The following is an 18,178-nucleotide window of genomic DNA, read 5'->3' on the forward strand; positions in this document are numbered from 1 at the left end:
TACGTAGCTAGTCTTGGAGTATGTGATGAGGGACCCTGTGGCCCCACCACGGCTGACCAGTGAGCCACCCCACACATGGGAATGTACACCACTGTGCAACAGCCTACACCTGTTGTTGTACATCATATGTCAGTGGAACATGACCACCAGAGTGGCGTCTGTTATCTGGTGTGTACCATCATGGCTCTGTGTGGAATAGCATGATCCATGCAGTTGTGTACATGCTAATTAAGTGCACTGGGGTATGTGTCAACATTTGTATGTGCATTGTCCATCTGCACGGGTGTCATGATGTTAACAACCACTGTCAGCAGACGTCTGTAGTAGGTGTAGTAGTGCACATGTACTGTGTATGCTGTGATGGGTGTGTTTCCGGGATGTGGCTAACAAGGTAGATTAGCATATGTTCAGAATCCACCAATGAGGGGATAACCCCAGGTGTGTAACACCAGTCACATGGTGGTAGTGTTCATGCCAAGGGTAATGTAGGTCTTGGAGGTGGTGTGTATGTGTTGATCCAGCAGAGTGGAGGGTATGACTCATGGATGTGTCAGTACATGAGTGGCTATCCCAGTGAAGTGTGGGGTAGTGTCAGTCACACATCAGTAGTAGCTGAGGCCCACTGTCCACTATACCACCATAGAAGGTATGTTACCCGTGGGGTATGATGTTGACTCTGTCGCTTGTTACAATGTGTATAGTGGTCCCGGACACAGTTAGTTGCACGTGGAGCACCTCTGATGCATTGTGCTAAGCAACTTGCCAGGATGTGTGCAAAACATAGTGGGATATGGGAACCCCTCAGCTGTCCAGGTATGTGTCTGGAAGGTATGGTCCGTCTATAACCTGTCATTGCAGGTGTGCTCTGCAGAGCCTACAGGCAGGTCCCAGTCACTGCAGAGATGTTGGAGTGGTGCATTATAAGGTGTGCCTTGCCTGCGTCCATCACAGGGGAAGATGCAAGCAATGTGTCACATGACCCCATGTCGCGCATGCCAGTTACCACCCTGCTGGTGACAGTTATTGGAAACTGTGCAGGACAGGCAGTATAGCAGCAGCAAGAGCCTAGCATGTGAGCTGTACTCCCAGGGCCGACAGGTGCAAGTCATCTGTGCCACAGCATTGTGTTTGACCAGGACAGTCATAGCGGACAGATACCACATGCCTGTGGAATGACAATAGGAGCATAGGCAACTGTTGAAGTGACACAGTCAGTCATTGTACAGTGGTATCGTGTCTGGACAAATGCAAAATGCTCCCCAGGGCTAGGCCCACACCCTCAGGGCTATAAGACTGGTGAGCTATTGCATGTCCCTGCACACGTAGTCTGTGAAGTGGCATCACAGGGCAGTCACACTAACATGGCAAATGACAGACATATCGTACCTGGTGAGGTGTGGCATGGGTGCATAGGTTATGTTGCAGAAGCAGTTACCCGACAGCAAGATGTAAGCGAGTAACGCCTTGTGTAGTCTGCTGTGTGGAACTGCAGTGTGACACCCTACAGAGTCAGCTATGACTGGTGTGTTGTGAATGTTATAACACACTATTGGCTGTATGTGGTGGGCACACATGAGTCTGTGGGCTATAAGCTGGTGATGATGTCTTCCATGATGGGGGCTACCTCTGGTGCCTACAGTGAGTATGGAGACGTACTGCACAGGTTGTCCTCATAGGTGTGGCCAGTGGTGTAGATTATGTGAGACTATGTGATAGGTGCGGTGTGTTGCGAATGTTACACATCCCCAAATGACTGTCAGGTGCAGTCAGGGTTGGTGACAGCATTACCCCCAGCCATAGCTGTCAGCCTCCTGTCCCCAAAATGAGGAACATTAACCCCCATACAGTGTGACAAATGGGCGAAACGTGCAACACTTACAACTGGCTTACTAACAGCGTCAACTAGGAAGGGCATATGATGGCTAGAATAGGCTGGTCTTACGTATAAAACAGATATTCCAATGAATTAATATGATTCTCATCTATCTAGCCATGGCTAGCAGGTAAACTATGTACAACAATGAATGTGTGACAGACCCTTCCAATGTGGAACCTTGAGGAACATGCACCTTTTAGAACCCCAAATGAGGTACGTTCCCTGTAATGAGGTACACCTGAGAGCTATGAGCCCAGCACGGCTGCAGACGTGCATCCCCCACAGGCTGTAGTGCTGTATGTTGGGAAGTGAGCATTGAATGTGTACACGAGACAATTGCTCTATTGCCACATGTACGACATATCCCTCATATAGACAGGCAGTAGCACTGGTACGTGACAGTTGGACATGCCTGCATATACAACCATGTCCCACAGGATATGTGCGTTACATGTGTACAACAGCTGTCATACCTTAAGCAAGCTGGGAAGTGTAGGACAGCCAGTGTACCTGTGGAAAATGGTGTGGAATGGGCGCTATAGTAATCATTAGCTCATGACATGCTCACATGTACTGAACAAGTGCCTAGCATGACCATACAATACAGATAGGGTGTTGGATAATATCAACCCACAAGTGGTGATGACAGTCATTTAAGGTGGCACCGCACTATAACCCTGCTGAGTATGGTGTGCATGTCCATGAACCATTAGCACTGTAGATGTTAGCAGTACAGATGTACTAGATAGCACGGATATTTGATTACAAATACCTTTGCATGTCACAGGTGTGTTCCACCAGTGGCCTGTTGACAGACCCACAACTACAAAAGGTGCAAGAGTGACATGTGCACAGCACATCTGTGCCAGATACAGTAGAACAGGGTTAATGTGTTGTACCCCACTCTCATTGTAGCCCATACCACACACACAAATGTTAGGCATCTGTGTATGTAAGGCTGTGAATGGCCATGACCTATCAGTTTAGCTGTGTCAGTGTTGTGAACAACATACAGAATGGGCTGTGTGTGTGAGGTGTGTGACATATGTGCACAGTCTGATGGATGATACCAGCAGTGTCACCGCTAGGTGAACATCCCTGTACCCATAAACTGCTACCTAGGCTGTGGTCAACATTATGGACACTGTGTAAGGGATGGTGCTGTGCAGTGCACCCCCGACATGGTGATGTCTCCAGGCCCCTTAGGTAGTCATCTGAGGTACCCATGTCATGTCAGGGTGCCATCCATGAGCACGGAGATCACTGGCCAGGCATATACAGCACTGTGGTGACCAATATTGGATCACATACAACCTGTAAGGGGTAATGGCTATGCATGGATGTGCGATAACAGCCTTCACAATCCACACCTCCACTATGCAGCATGCCGTCTACCTTGCAGAAGGACATTTGCTACACCATGATGATGGACATGCTACATGTCCATATCCTGATCTATATGACATATGTCATGGACAGCCACCATCCTAATACAAGGATCGCCACAGGCTGGACAGATCCCTGTGCCATATATGTGACATACTCCTGCCATACCATGCAACCCTGTCCATCAAAGCTGCAGATGTCATCCCAGTCATACATGGTGTGATGGCCGCATGGTAGATGTACTATCAACTGACTGGATCAGTAATGTGGCAGCGATGCAGCTTGCGGTGGCACAATGGCCATCTCTAACAGTGTGGAAACCATGCCCACACATGCTATGGTTGATGATCATCCCTGCAAATGTCATCTGACTATCCATTGTCCCATGTCTATCACATGTGTAATACAGGCGATCCGTGTCAGGATGTTGAACAGTTGTACAGTGCTGTGTAGATGTATATGGCAAAACACATGCATGTACAGGTGTCCATGCATATGTGTGCATTGTCACTGTTCAAGTCCATTCCGGCTGTGTCTGTGTTGATATGTGACATATACACAGCATCCAGGTCAACAGTAGTACCATGGACACATCGAGGCATGTGCAGATAGGTAAGAACACAAGTGCAGGCAAATAGACATGCCCACAGCAAGACAGCATTTACATGGAGTATGAACACTGTAATGAGGTGACACACATATATGGTGATGATATCCAATGCATAATGGGTGTGACATGTGTGACACAAACACGTCAGTCATGTCAGTGTCATGGTGCTTTGCAAAGATAACTGTGCAGATGCAGTAGATGTCATAGAAATGTATGTGCAGCAGTATCTCTGTACATCTCTGAAACTGTGACCTGTCACCATCATTATGTTTTACAGATAATGCCCCGTACACGCCTCCCAGCATACACCCGCCAGGGGGATGATGTCCTCATCCCACAGCTCCATGACAACTATGACTTGTTGTTTAGCCATGTGCCACAGCATGCCCAGCAGTGGGATGACCTGTGGCAGGATCTACGCAGGAGGATGAACGATGTGGGTGGCCATAACCGCACCTACCAGCAGGTGCGCAGACACTGCATGGACCTGATACGACATGCAAAACAGCATGCCACTGCAATCGCCAGGGAACAAAGTGGAACAGGTGGTGGGCCACCAACCCAGCCCCCACTCACACACACCGAGGAGCCACTGGCCAGTCTGGGGACACCCAGGGAACAGCATCCAGAAACACTAGCTGCCATCGTGGAGGTGGGTGTCTCCCAACCAATGAGCCTGGAGTTGCCTGGTAAGTCAGTAATGCACATATGGCTATTATATCCCATGTAGTTGCATGTGTCACGTTACATAATGTAAAGTAACAACATATGCCAGGTATGTGGACACACATGCTGCATACTACAGTATGCTACGTTGTGTATGCACACATGTGCATACTATATGCTATTACACAGGTGAATGTGTGCACATGCACAGTGCAACCTGTGGCTGTCATACAGTCATGGATAATGTTCATACTGGTGTGTCACCCCTATACAGGTACCTCTGGTGTGCCGCACAGACATGGGTTCATTGCAGGTGAGACTGTCATCAGTATCAGGCATGTTACAGTGTAGATCTATTTGCCATGTGGCCAGTTAACACTTGCACACCTGATGTTTGTTCCAGTCATGATATGCAGGTCGCACCACCATGCATTCACACACGCCACCCATGTGCAATATATTCACACGTAATGATACACAGACTTGAAACCACAGTACTTGTCATTGCGACATGTGTGGTCAGCTGTGCATACAATGGTGGAGGTGTTCTACAATGGAGGCATATGTAGTATGCATTGGAAAAACATGTGTGGTACGCACACAGTACCACACAGTGAGCTGTGATATGGGCAGCCCACAAGTGTCACCATTGTGTCATATGCCCCTGCATCGGGTGCACACATTGTGATGTGCCACCTGACATGTCCCAGACATGTAGTGTTCTGTCTGCAATATTGTCACACTATCACATGACCTATACCCCACATACCAAACATACAACCCGTTGTCTGCATAGACCTGTGGAATGTGACATATCTGACATGTATGGGTGTATGTCATATGGGACCACACAGACATGTGGAGAAGATGCCCATCACACACAATTGGCCACCACATGTGCACACATGGCAATGAGGGATGGCCAGAGACATGTAGCCACACAGTACATGGGATGTGTATACACCCTGTTGCACATTGTCCACACACATGGTCCAATTATAGCCTTAGTTGACCGATTATACAGCTGATGTGGTACAGTGGACAACCTAAAAGCCTGTGCACAGCTACTGGAGGTGTCACCGAAGTCTACCATATACGATCTGTCGAACATCACGACTGTGTTGCAGTTATGGCTATGCAATGTGTACATATTATACATTCTACAGCAACATACATGCCTCATGTTGCAATGCAATGGCACAGTATCTGTACTTCACACTGTATAGCAATGTAGATGGCTCACACTACCTTCCTGTGCTCATGCACATTTGCTAAACATGCATTCTATCTGTAGGGCATACACACAACACTGCAATGTGAAGCCCATTATGATGCTGTACATGTGTCAGGACACCATGGTGTCAAACATGTATGCATGTTAATGCACATGTCAGCAAATTACATGTCAAGGTCACGTCAGCCATGTGTACTGTTATCCTGTTCTGGGCCACATGGTGTATCACGGGGATGCATGCATACCACCATGATTGTGTGAACTGCATGGCTACTGATATGACACCTGCTTGCTGTAATGTGCACCCCAGGGAGGTATGCTTACTAACACTATTAATGTCTGAGCTGCATGCCTCTGCTCTATCGCAGGCATGCTGCATGCCATCTGACAAATCACATGCATGGTGTGTCTGTGTGTCTGTGTGTCTGTGTGTGTGTCTGTGTGTGTGTCTATTGTACTTTACAGTATTTCTTTGCATTCACAGGTGATGTAGGTGCGTTACCCTCCTGCGGTCCATCTGATGTTAGTGTCCCCATAGATACTAGCGGTGATGAACATATGCATGAGGTACAGGCAGGGTTGTCAGGGGCTGAATCTGTGCCAATGGTTACCATCCCAGCTATGTCCCCCTCTTCCCCGCACACAGTTCTGCTGCGAACACATACCGCATCACCGGTGGCCATAGAGGAAGGACAGTCAGCGTCTGTTGGCATGGAACAGGAATGTGTGGTGGCTACAGAAGGTGTGTCTACACACCATGGTGTCAGTATAATGACTGTAGATGTGCCACACAGGCATGTGGCCGGTGCTGCTCGTAGGAGGACCTCTGGCAGACATGCACCTGCAGGACAGAGCGCAGCAGCTGGTATCACCAGACGCATGTTCCACACTGTAATGGCGGCACAGGCACGTGCTGAACGGCAGAACAGAGAAGGGCAGAGGCTGCAGAGGGCTGCTATCCATACCCTAAATGACAACATCCAGGCATTGGCAAATGCTCAACAGCAGATTGCTAATGTTCTGGATAGGCAACTAGGTGAAATGGTTGGAATCCTTGACCAAGGCATGGCAATCCACGAGAGGGAGCTGTCTGTGCTGTAACACCTGGTAGTAGTGAGGCGTAGGCCCGTGGACATAGGCCAGCAACACCACCTAGTGTAGGTCGACGTGAGCGTGCCACCTCACATGCCTGCTCCCATAGTGCTGGTAGCATTAGCAGTGCAGCTGCTGCTGCGCTGTCAACACTAGGACACAGCAGGCCACGTGGACGTGGCCCTGGATGGTCTCAGCGGGGACACGTTTCCAGCGGACATGTGTCGTCGGCCAGTAGACACTCTGTACCTCCACCTGGTAGTGCCCGTGCAACCCCAGGCAGGCACAGGTCATGTGGCCGTGGATGGACACAGTGAGCTGTACAACCTGCACTGTACAATCTGGGGCTGTCAATTATACCCTGTGTAGGCATCACAAATGGCAGAACTGTGTACACACATACACGCACACAGCAAACACAACTGTAGGGCTCCACAACATCCACATGCATTCTGCACAGACATGTCCAGTCAACTCACTGGCCCTTACACACACACATGATGTTATCCATTGGTGCAGCCTATGCCCCTGGCAAACATATCACCCTGTGCATATGATGAAGCCTGTGCCGCATCCCTGTCATCCACACCATCGGTGCAGGGTTATGCACAGGATGAACAGCATAGTGAGAGGTGTATGTAATACCTGTGTATGCATAGTGAGGGATGTGTATGTTGCAGTGGTTGTGTGCAGTCTATGCCCCTGGCAAACATATCACCCTGTGCATATGATGAAGCCTGTGCCGCATCCCTGTCATCCACACCATCGGTGCAGGGTTATGCACAAATATTCTGATGCACAGGGTGAACAGCATAGTGAGAGGTGTATGTAATACCTGTGTATGCATAGTGAGGGATGTGTATGTTGCAGTGGTTGTGTGTGAATACTGAGTTGTGTATGTGACATAGGTTGTGTACTGTCGACATGCACCAGTCACACCATGTAGTACAGGTGCAGCATGCATTGTGATGTGTTCACGGTATGTGTCTCAGTTACATCTGTAGCACCATGTTGGTTGTGATACCCTGGTTCCCTCCTATGGTGTACTTGCATGTGCCTACAGGTAGCAGTGTTTGCAGTCCTCCACGTGTAACTGTGGAGTACACACAGGCACGTCTGGCAATATCAGCATGCTACATGTACCTTCATCCTGACTGTTGGACACACAAACATGACACAGATGTCCGCACATATACTGCACCTGACGCATGTGGTTGGTGCCACAGGCTACACTGGACAGAGACATGACATACATAGCAGGACACATGATGACATGGTGCAGGGGTTGTACACAGCGGCCTGGCCAATGATGATGTAAGGTGTCACTTGGTAGCTGGAGGCCACACTGTGCAGCAGTAGGACCCTGTAACAGTACGTGAACATGGCCGCAGTCACGGGGTGTACACCACTATAACGCACACCCCATAGTGTGCAGCTGGGGACCCTTGCCTTTGTGGTCATCACCCTCACAGTACTATGCACCCACACGACATGTCACAGAGAAGGGACATGCACAGGTAGCCAGTATGGCTGGGACCTATGGCATCAACAGGGTTGTGCAATGCATCACCATTACGGGTTAGTCAACACGTGGGGCCAGTGATAATTTCCCACCATATATTAGCATACACACTCACACCAAGCACCAGACATACATACAGACACACACACACTGTGGTGACCACACATGTGTATACGGACAGCCGATGTGTGTGATGCACCTCACCGGCGAACGTCATGCTTCCCACACTGACGTATGTACAGTTCTCTACAATGGTGTACAGGGATGTGTAGCAACCGGGACATATTCCCAGTGATATGTGGCATCCCTAGTCACACATTCGGACACACATGGCAGTGCTGGGAATGATACACCAGCCATATGATGACACGTTTGATGGACATGCAGCGGTATTGATTGCATTATGTGTACCAACGCTATATCTGGCAAATGTGCTGCTATATACACACGAGAGGTTGTAGGTGTTACAGGTGCCATATGACATATAGTTGTTAACACCTGACCGCTGTGTATCCATTATGTCAGCACCATCACGTAACAGCGACATAGCGTACAGTTAGCACATGGCATGATAGGATGGTGTGTGACACAACTGTGAGCCACCCCCTGCACACATACATCTAGACAGGTGGTTCACCACCTTATGTACACACATCCCTCCATACGTGCTGTTTGTATGTCACCGTATACAGATGTCAATGATGGGTCTGCATTGCGTCTGCATGTCGTAGGTAGGTGCAACTATGTTACGGACATCGGCCACTGCACATACATGTTTGCTGCATGCACAGTACAGATGTCACATGTGTCTCCTGTTGCCAAGTTTGTATGCATTGCTATTGTTGGACATGTGTGTTGACATACATAACACATGGACTGCAGTATGATATCACGGGTGTCACAGGTGACCAGTACAAGAGTATGTGTCTCGGTCAACACTGCTACCCCCTGTAGTGTGAGCATTCAACAGACATGGGCCCACATTCAATTCGCGTATGTAGCATTGATTAGGCCAGTGTTATGCACGAGGTACATCAAAGGCCATGTATGTATGTGTTGTGTGTGCAGTCCATGCACACATCCACACAATCACATGTATGACATACCCAGACATGTGTTCACTGGTGTACAGCAACAGTCAGGTGTCACAGCTGTGTAAGGGCCATGGTATGTCTTGAGCCGACCTGTTCATGTATACTGGTATCATTGCAATGCATAACACCTGTTGGATCCCTGTTGGTATGTGTGTACTCTGCACAGCTGGTGTACACCACTGTACAGCCCAGTGGTCATGTGTCACATGGTGTTGTGGGACCGTAAGGCTGTGTAGTGCTGCACCAATAACATGGTGCTGACTTGACAGCTACAGTGTACACTGCAGTGTGTACGTGTGTGACCTGCACCTGTGACAGCTGTGATGGCAGCTGTGTGTGTACAGGTCACTGCATGTGTGACCGCCTTGTGCATGAGGGCAGTTATACCTTACTGTACCCTTCTGTGTGTACACTCCATCTGCATGCAAGGTGGCCCTTTGCAACAGCTGAGTGTGTGGGCATACCCAGTATGCCATTGTGTAGATGGACACACAGTACATTCCAAACAGACGTGTGATACTAAGCGTGTGGGCATGGCCATTGACATCCTGCATAGCCATGGTGGTCATCCAGGCACCAGATGTCCAATTTCAATGTCACGATGGATGCCTACATTGAACACACTTGTTGCTCTCTCGAAGGGTGTACTGTCTGTGGCGCATCCCGTATCTATTCAGTGTTGTTGTGCTTCGTAGATATTTAGTTGGCCCATTGACAGCACTGGCGTGTTTGTGTACGTCTACCTTGGAACGGTAATATGCTTTCAGACCGCTCACTCTCTAAATATTCCCTATCGGCATCTTTGCCTTTGAGGATGATGTCACCCACCTAGAAGTATGCCTCTGGGAGTGCTGTGTTCAGTAATCCCGGTAGCGCGTTCTGTAAATGCGTAATGCTGTAGTGTGTTAGAGTAGGTAGGTGTGTGTTCAACTCCCGGCCCTTCCAAGTGTGTGTGTGTGTGTGTTTCCAGCTGCCTGGGGACACAGTAATGCTTTTAGATGCCTCACAACACATACATTCCCTATCGGCGTCTTTGCCTTTGCGGATGATGTCACCCACCTAGAAGTATGCCTCTGGGAGTGCTGTATTCAGTAATCTCAGTAGCGCGTTCTGTAAATGCGTAATGCTGTAGTGTGTTAGAGTAGGTAGGTGTGTGTTCAACTCCTGGCCCTTCCAAGTGTGTGTGTGTGTGTGTGTGTGTGTTTCCAGCTGCCTGGGGACACAGTAATGCTTTTAGATGCCTCACAACACATACATTCCCTATCGGCGTCTTTGCCTTTGCGGATGATGTCACCCACCTAGAAGTATGCCTCTGGGAGTGCTGTGTTCAGTAATCTCAGTAGCGCGTTCTGTAAATGTGTAATGCTGTAGTGTGTTAGAGTAGGTTGGTGTGTGTTCAACTCCCGGCCCTTCCAAGTGTGTGTGTGTGTGTTCCCAACTGCCTGGGGACACAGTAATGCTTTTAGATGCCTCACAACACATACATTCCCTATCGGCGTCTTTGCCTTTGCGGATGATGTCACCCACCTAGAAGTATGCCTCTGGGAGTGCTGTGTTCAGTAATCTCGGTAGCGCGTTCTGTAAATGCGTAATGCTATAGTGTGTTAGAATAGGTAGGTGTGTGTTCAACTCCCGGCCCTTCCAAGTGTGTGTGTATCTGTGTGTGTTTCTAGCTGCCTGGGGACACAGTAATGCTTTTAGATGCCTCACAACATATACATTCCCTATCGCGTCTTTGCCTTTGCGGATGATGTCACCCACCTAGAAGCATGCCTCTGGGAGTGCTGTGTTCAGTAACCTCGGTAGCGCGTTCTGTAAATGCATAATGCTGTAGTGTGTTAGAGTAGGTAGGTGTGTGTTCAACTCCCGGCCCTTCCAAGTGTGTGTGTTTCCAGCTGCCTGGAGACACAGTAAAGCTTTTAGATGCCTCACAACACATACATTCCCTATCGGCGTCTTTGCCTTTGCGGATGATGTCACCCACCTAGAAGTATGCCTCTGGGAGTGCTGTGTTCAGTAATCTCGGTAGCACGTTCTGTAAATGCGTAATGCTGTAGTGTGTTAGAGTAGGTAGGTGTGTGTTCAACTCCTGGCCCTTCCAAGTGTGTGTGTGTGTGTGTGTGTGTGTGTGTGTGTGTGTGTGTTTCCAGCTGCCTGGGGACACAGTAATGCTTTTAGATGCCTCACAACACATACATTCCCTATCGGCGTCTTTGCCTTTGCGGATGATGTCACCCACCTAGAAGTATGCCTCTGGGAGTGCTGTGTTCAGTATTCTTGGTAGCGCGTTCTGTAAATGTGTCATGCTGTAGTGTGATAGGGTAGTTAGGTGTAAGTTTGATTCCCAGGCCTGCCAGATGTGTGTGTGTGTGTGTGTGTGTGTGTGTCTTTGCATGCTCCCGTCCGCCTGGGGACTCAGGTTATGCTTTTAGACGCTTCGCAACACAGATGTATCCTGCTGACGTCTTTATCTTTGCGGATGTTGACACGCACCTAGTAGAATGCCTGTGTGTCTGCTTTGTTTAGTAATCTCGGTAGCGTGTTCTGTAAATGTGTCATGCTGTAGTGTGATAGGGTAGTCATGTGTAGGTTCGATTACCAGCCCTGCCACGTGTGTGTGTGTGTGTGTGTGTGTGTATGTCTGTATTTCTCTCTCTCTCTCTCTAGATATATATATATAATCTATTTTTTGCCCATAACTCTGCTCTTGCATGGACAGCTGACTGTTTCATGTATCCCATATTTGCATAGCTTTCACATACCAATGGGGTATGTTGCAACTCCCAACATTGTCCATGCAACGTCTGTGTCACGGGCGGTGTTACACGCCCTTACAGGCATTTGCTGTATATCTTGGCAGACATCTATCCTTGCTGTACTCTCACTGTACTCAGACACCGGAGGCTTCATGTATCATGGCCTAGTTTTGATGTGTGTATGTCTATTTGTGCTGTGTGCATGGCTGTGGGTATGTCCCACTATCATCATTTGTAAAGGTGACAGCCCTATAGGTTCTTCATGTAGACTGCTGTGTTATTTGACATGTCAGCACATACCTGCGGACAGTACTGCATGTCCTACTGCAGCGCATTTCATACCGTCTGCGTTATCTTGCAGTCGATATTGCTGTTTCCTCACACATGTATCTGTTTCTGTTCATACCACTCCACCTCCTAGAGCAAGTTGCTGGACAAGGCCTTATCTGATAGTGGGACACATAGGGGCAGTATGGACATGTTGCTCTTACAAAAGTAGATAGTTGACACAATAATAGGTTTTGCATTAGTATGGCTTTTCTGTCAGATTTGGTGTCTTACTCACATGTTTGTCATTATTTCATGTCTTCAGTTATCATGAAAGTGCCAGAATGTTACTGTTGTTACGTGGAACACACCAAACATATGAGGCAGACCTCTGCACATTCTGCGTAAATCTGTACAGTTGCGGAGTATGTGTCTGTAACAAAATATCAACTTTCTGACACCAATACACACACTGTATGGCGGCATCACAGGCCACATGCCATTACATTTATATTGCAGGACACACCCACCCAGACAGTTGTATTCCTCACACAGCTGCTTATCCACACTAATTGGTCTATCATGTACCGTATGTGTTTGCCGGTATTTGCGCTTTCCGTCAGTGTCAGAGCTCACATACGTGTCTGGGGGACTGGACATTGTTACGGTGACACTGCATGACACCCTGAGGGACACATTACTTTTGTGTCTATTAACCTTCCACATTGACATTCACAGGGCATACGTTGTCATTCACATTTGTCGGAGTACATGCGTGTGACTTGTACATGTTTTCTCATTTGTCCTGATGTCTTTCTTCTCACCTGTCCACCTAGTATCACTAGTTCTGTACATGTATTTTGGACAGGTTACCTTCATACCCCTAACCTGTACACATTATGGGTAAACGCCCTGACGTTTGACCTTGTTACATTTGTCATAGTGATGTGCCTTTCTGGTAAATTGCTGGCAAGGCATTACTGACTGTGCGGTAGATAATAGTGACTGACATTTCCATTACATGATTAGTAACACTCATAACATCCGTATTCATGGGTCGCCAGTATTCTCACAATGTTTTGACTTTGTCTGGGGTATATCTAATATAGTCCCTATTTGTATTTCATGTAATATGCCTTAGTGCAGCTGTGTTATTCTGACAGTTTGCCAGTTATGAGTACCATCTTGGTCGTACGCATGTCCATCCATGATCATTGCCTACATGACACTGATATGGGGCCCTACATATTGCTAAAATGGTTTCTGCAATATCCAGTGGATGGTTTGCCCCATTATTGAGAATATAGGCGTGTGCTATACCCACATCACTCCCACGGGGCGGGCCTACGAAATCCCTGCCAAACAACACCTAGGTCCATTTCTGCCTACCCATGATTCCCATACCTGACAACCCTCTACAGTACCCATTTCACATGTTTAATGTGTGCGGTACTGAAGTGTGGAGACACTTATATGCACTCCCCACTCTCCGGATATCAGTTCATACGTCATACATTCTATCGACACATGTGTCATCACCCTTGCACCTGATACTGTTGCATGTACTGCTATTTCGTATTTGCTGCAGTCACTTCTTTTGCGTCAATGTCGGTTGACACTACATAAGATTCAATTTTTGGAGTCCTGCAATGGACACCTATCTGCATGTTTAAAGTGTAGAACTTGCTGGACTGTCACTTTCTGGCCAATGGTTTGGAATGCTGCGGTTTATTCACCTTTCCTGCATATCTGTTTGTCTACCCATATTAGATATAATGTCGCCTATTTATGTACATATGTCATATCTATGGGATATAAGTCTGTTGTGTATACATATATACATGTACAATCCTCATTTCATAACTTGCTTTGGTTTACGTCTGTGGATTATGTGTATACACATATATCTATATCCATACCATACCTTTCCAATATACAGATTGTCGCAGAGTGTACAGCTGCTTGCCCCTTTATCTTCGCTGTGTTTTATATAAACCTGTGTCTATCTTGCAATGTCATGGCATTTCATTTGAGACTTACGGTGGGGATTTCTGGCAAGCAGTTCAGGTTACGACTGCATACCCTTCAGAGAATCCATGCTACTGACGCACCCGTTATTCTATCCACTTTCTCTGTTTGTTCTGGCACATATCTGATGTTTGTCCCTATCTGTGCCGGTAGTTTGCATGGCTTTGTCCGGTTTCATACTTTACGAGGTTAACAGGTTTGAGCCATGTATAACTAACATGGGGGAAACAGCATTCATTTACTATGCTGTGAGTGGATCACACACGCACAGGCGCACTTGCATTTCCTTATTGTGGGTTACGCGCAGGCGCGCATGCATATCCTTATTGTGGGTTACATATGTTTACTAAGTCTTTGTGCTTACGTGGGCTTTATTACTTGTGACAGTACCAGTAATTATCTGTAATACGGTTAACGGACGGTTGCGAAACACACGTTCACCTTTACATATTTAACTGTCTGTACAGCACAGACGCATTCATTACACTTTCGCATTATATGTGCTGTAGTCGTTGTTCAACCGGGACTGCATTCACGTTGGCCGGATGCTGTAACCACTATACGTTTGGTGTTCTGACTCATTTATATGCATACCCATAGTACATAGCTACATTAACATATGCCTCACCGCTTCACGTACGTCACAGGCATCCATTCTCCTGCTGGGAAAAATGCGGTACTACATGTTACACATTCCCTATTCCCTACTGCTCTGGACACACGCTGCATATTTCATCACTGCAGGGATATTCAGAACCCAAAGGCTTATAGTCCTGACACATACAGGTCTTTAATTGTCAGGGTGTTCATGTGGTGATCTGGGTTTAGGCTTGTCCGCCTGGTGAACGGAACTGCCCTGACCGTGTTCAAATGTCAGACAAAGCACATGGACAGGGTTTGTCCATTTTAAACATTTAATCTGTGTTTACAGACACAGGTGTTTGGGCACCTGTCAGCAGCTTATGATGTTGGCAATACATAATATGGGTGGGGGTGGTTACGATACATAATCCACGGTGAGTGCTGTTCCCATTCACATTTGACTATTTCCTGTATTCATTCTTACGAGGGTTATTATTTTGCACATGACTTAACTATGAATTAACTACGGGTATGCAGTAGTACAGTCAACATATGTGACGGCTTGTTACAGTATATATGTATGGACCTGTGTAATACTGGGGACTACCCCACATCCTTCACAACATTTCCTGCTTATGTACATACTATTATTCCGTGAACTTTCGAAGCTTGTGAGAGCAGTAATTACATCTGTCCCTATTTGTCCACCCATCCTTTTAGGCTTTTTCCAGGTTTTGTTGCTGTAATAGGTTGAGAGGTGGTATCGGTATGTGACTGAGTTGAATATATACTGTCGATAATTCAGTGGGGAGTAGGGTTACCACTTGTTCCTCTTTGCGAGGGGAGGTCCCACTTTGGACAGTTGTGTCCTGCGACGACACCTAAGACATGGCAAATGTCCTGTGATTTTAAGACAATAATATATTTCTTCATTTCTGTACTAGTTGCATGATACAGGTATTTTGTATCTGGTACACATAACTATTATTTGGGATAGCATAAGCTATTCAAATGCTATGGCATAAGCTTTTATCTTGGCATACACGTGTAATTCTGTACTTTGCACAGGCCAGGGGTATGTTTTATCCTGCAAATTCTCACATTTCTACAAGGGATGTCCCACCTTGGCCATCTGAACAGGTGGCAACCCTAGTGGGGTGACCTGCATGGTGGACAACTGTTCCATCCTGCGTAGTATGAATTGCATGTCTGTGTAGAAACTGAACAGTACCGTGACTACACATACATGTTTTGTCCAGATGTGTACAGTAATGGACACCGTGGCGTGTAAACAACTCTGAGGTTTCAACAGGTTACTTATCCCACGCGGGATGTACACACATTTTGCCGTAACATTAACGCGCGGGCATTTGGATTTACGTACCTGTGATGGGATGTTTACAAACATGGGATACATATTTGCAATCCGAATACTGCCTAGGACGATACTTCCTACTACATATGGGGAATACCCGCTATGTGTAGGTGTATGGATGCGCAAGGCTGGTAGCTGGATTTCGTGGACATTCAGACATGGGTGCGGGTTATGTGCTATACAGGGGTTGTTGCGTATTGCATTTGCATGCATGGGTTCTACTTTTGGATATCCCGGTTCCGCATATAGCATCCTATGTGTATGTGACGGTTACGTTCCTGTTCATGTGTATAGCACATTTTAATATACATATGTTTGTGTGTGTTTGGTATACAATATGGACTGTCAGGTTTCTTTACGGTTGTTATATAGCCACAACTGCCCTGCTGTGTACTATCACTACCACTGTGGGACTGCTGGTGACCATACCCATGGGGCAAGATGTGTGTATTGTCGGCGCGCTGACATGATGCGCTTCACTTCCACTGGGTATAACTTCTGACAGTGCAGTACATTACGGACACACGATTTTAAATGTCATTTGTTCCATGGACGGAAACTCATATTATGTTGCATGCATTTCTGTTTAGTTCTCCATTTTGTGTGGCCGGGAACTGTCTTGCATGCTTTGCATACGTTTCATTATCCATGGACACTGATAGGTGCGATTACTATTGCAGGCAGGCTATAATATTCAGCAGTTTAAGTTGCTCATCGCCAGCTGACATTGACAAGCCTCCGGGCGCAGCTTAGTAACACTCCATGCACTCGCGCACGTGTCCTATGCACATGGATGTGGTAGCGGCGCACCTTCATTAATATGCATATGGTGCTACTACACCATTTATACGCCACACAGCCGGCGCAGGCCTTACACCGGCCTTGCGCTGAGCTTCATGAATCCAGGGGATAGTATTTGGAATGATTATTTCATTTTCTAGAAAAAATATATACTACAAAGACTTGTACTGATCTCATAATTAAGTTTCCATATACAAGAGATATTTACAGTGTTCAGACTTGAAAGATACACAACAATTAATCTTATTACTTTGACCACGGAGAGACAAGCGTCCACATTTTTAGCCTAAATACATTGCTTGGGAAACATGAGTCTTACAAACAGTCTCAGTTTTTGATTTCCTTTATTTTGGGTTGAAAAGCTCATTTATGATTTACTGAACCAATGATTACTCAGAGATGAGTTCTGAAGGTGCATAATGAAATCTGTAAGAAAAAAATATATGAAAGGATATGGTCCAGCACAGCGATATTTAAAAGTAACATCCATTAACCTTTTTAATCCAAATTTACAGGCATACAACAAAACATAAAATAATCATCATCAAGCAACAGTCTTTTCTATATGCTGTTAAAAAAAACAGCAGCATGATTTGCATTAAAATGTTATTAGTACATTAATAATTTAAGCAATTTCATGAATATTGATTTGTCTCAGTCATTGTACAAATAATGTCATGTTTGTATAACTTAAGAACTGAGACTTTGATAAATAATGAGCTAACATAACATAGTCCTTATCGTGTACTGTATAGGAGATATTTAAAATGTCCAGTTTAATTTATCCATGGCCCTTTGGCATAGAGGGATAAATCCTTAACTATGACCCAGAATACCCAAGATCAACTTGGGAGCTCAAAGAGCAAGGGGGTTAGGCAGGGAGGGTGGG

Source organism: Protopterus annectens, chromosome 1.part0 (genome assembly GCF_019279795.1).
Source record: "Protopterus annectens isolate FY-2018-M chromosome 1.part0, PAN1.0, whole genome shotgun sequence".
Lineage (NCBI taxonomy): Eukaryota > Metazoa > Chordata > Ceratodontiformes > Protopteridae > Protopterus > Protopterus annectens.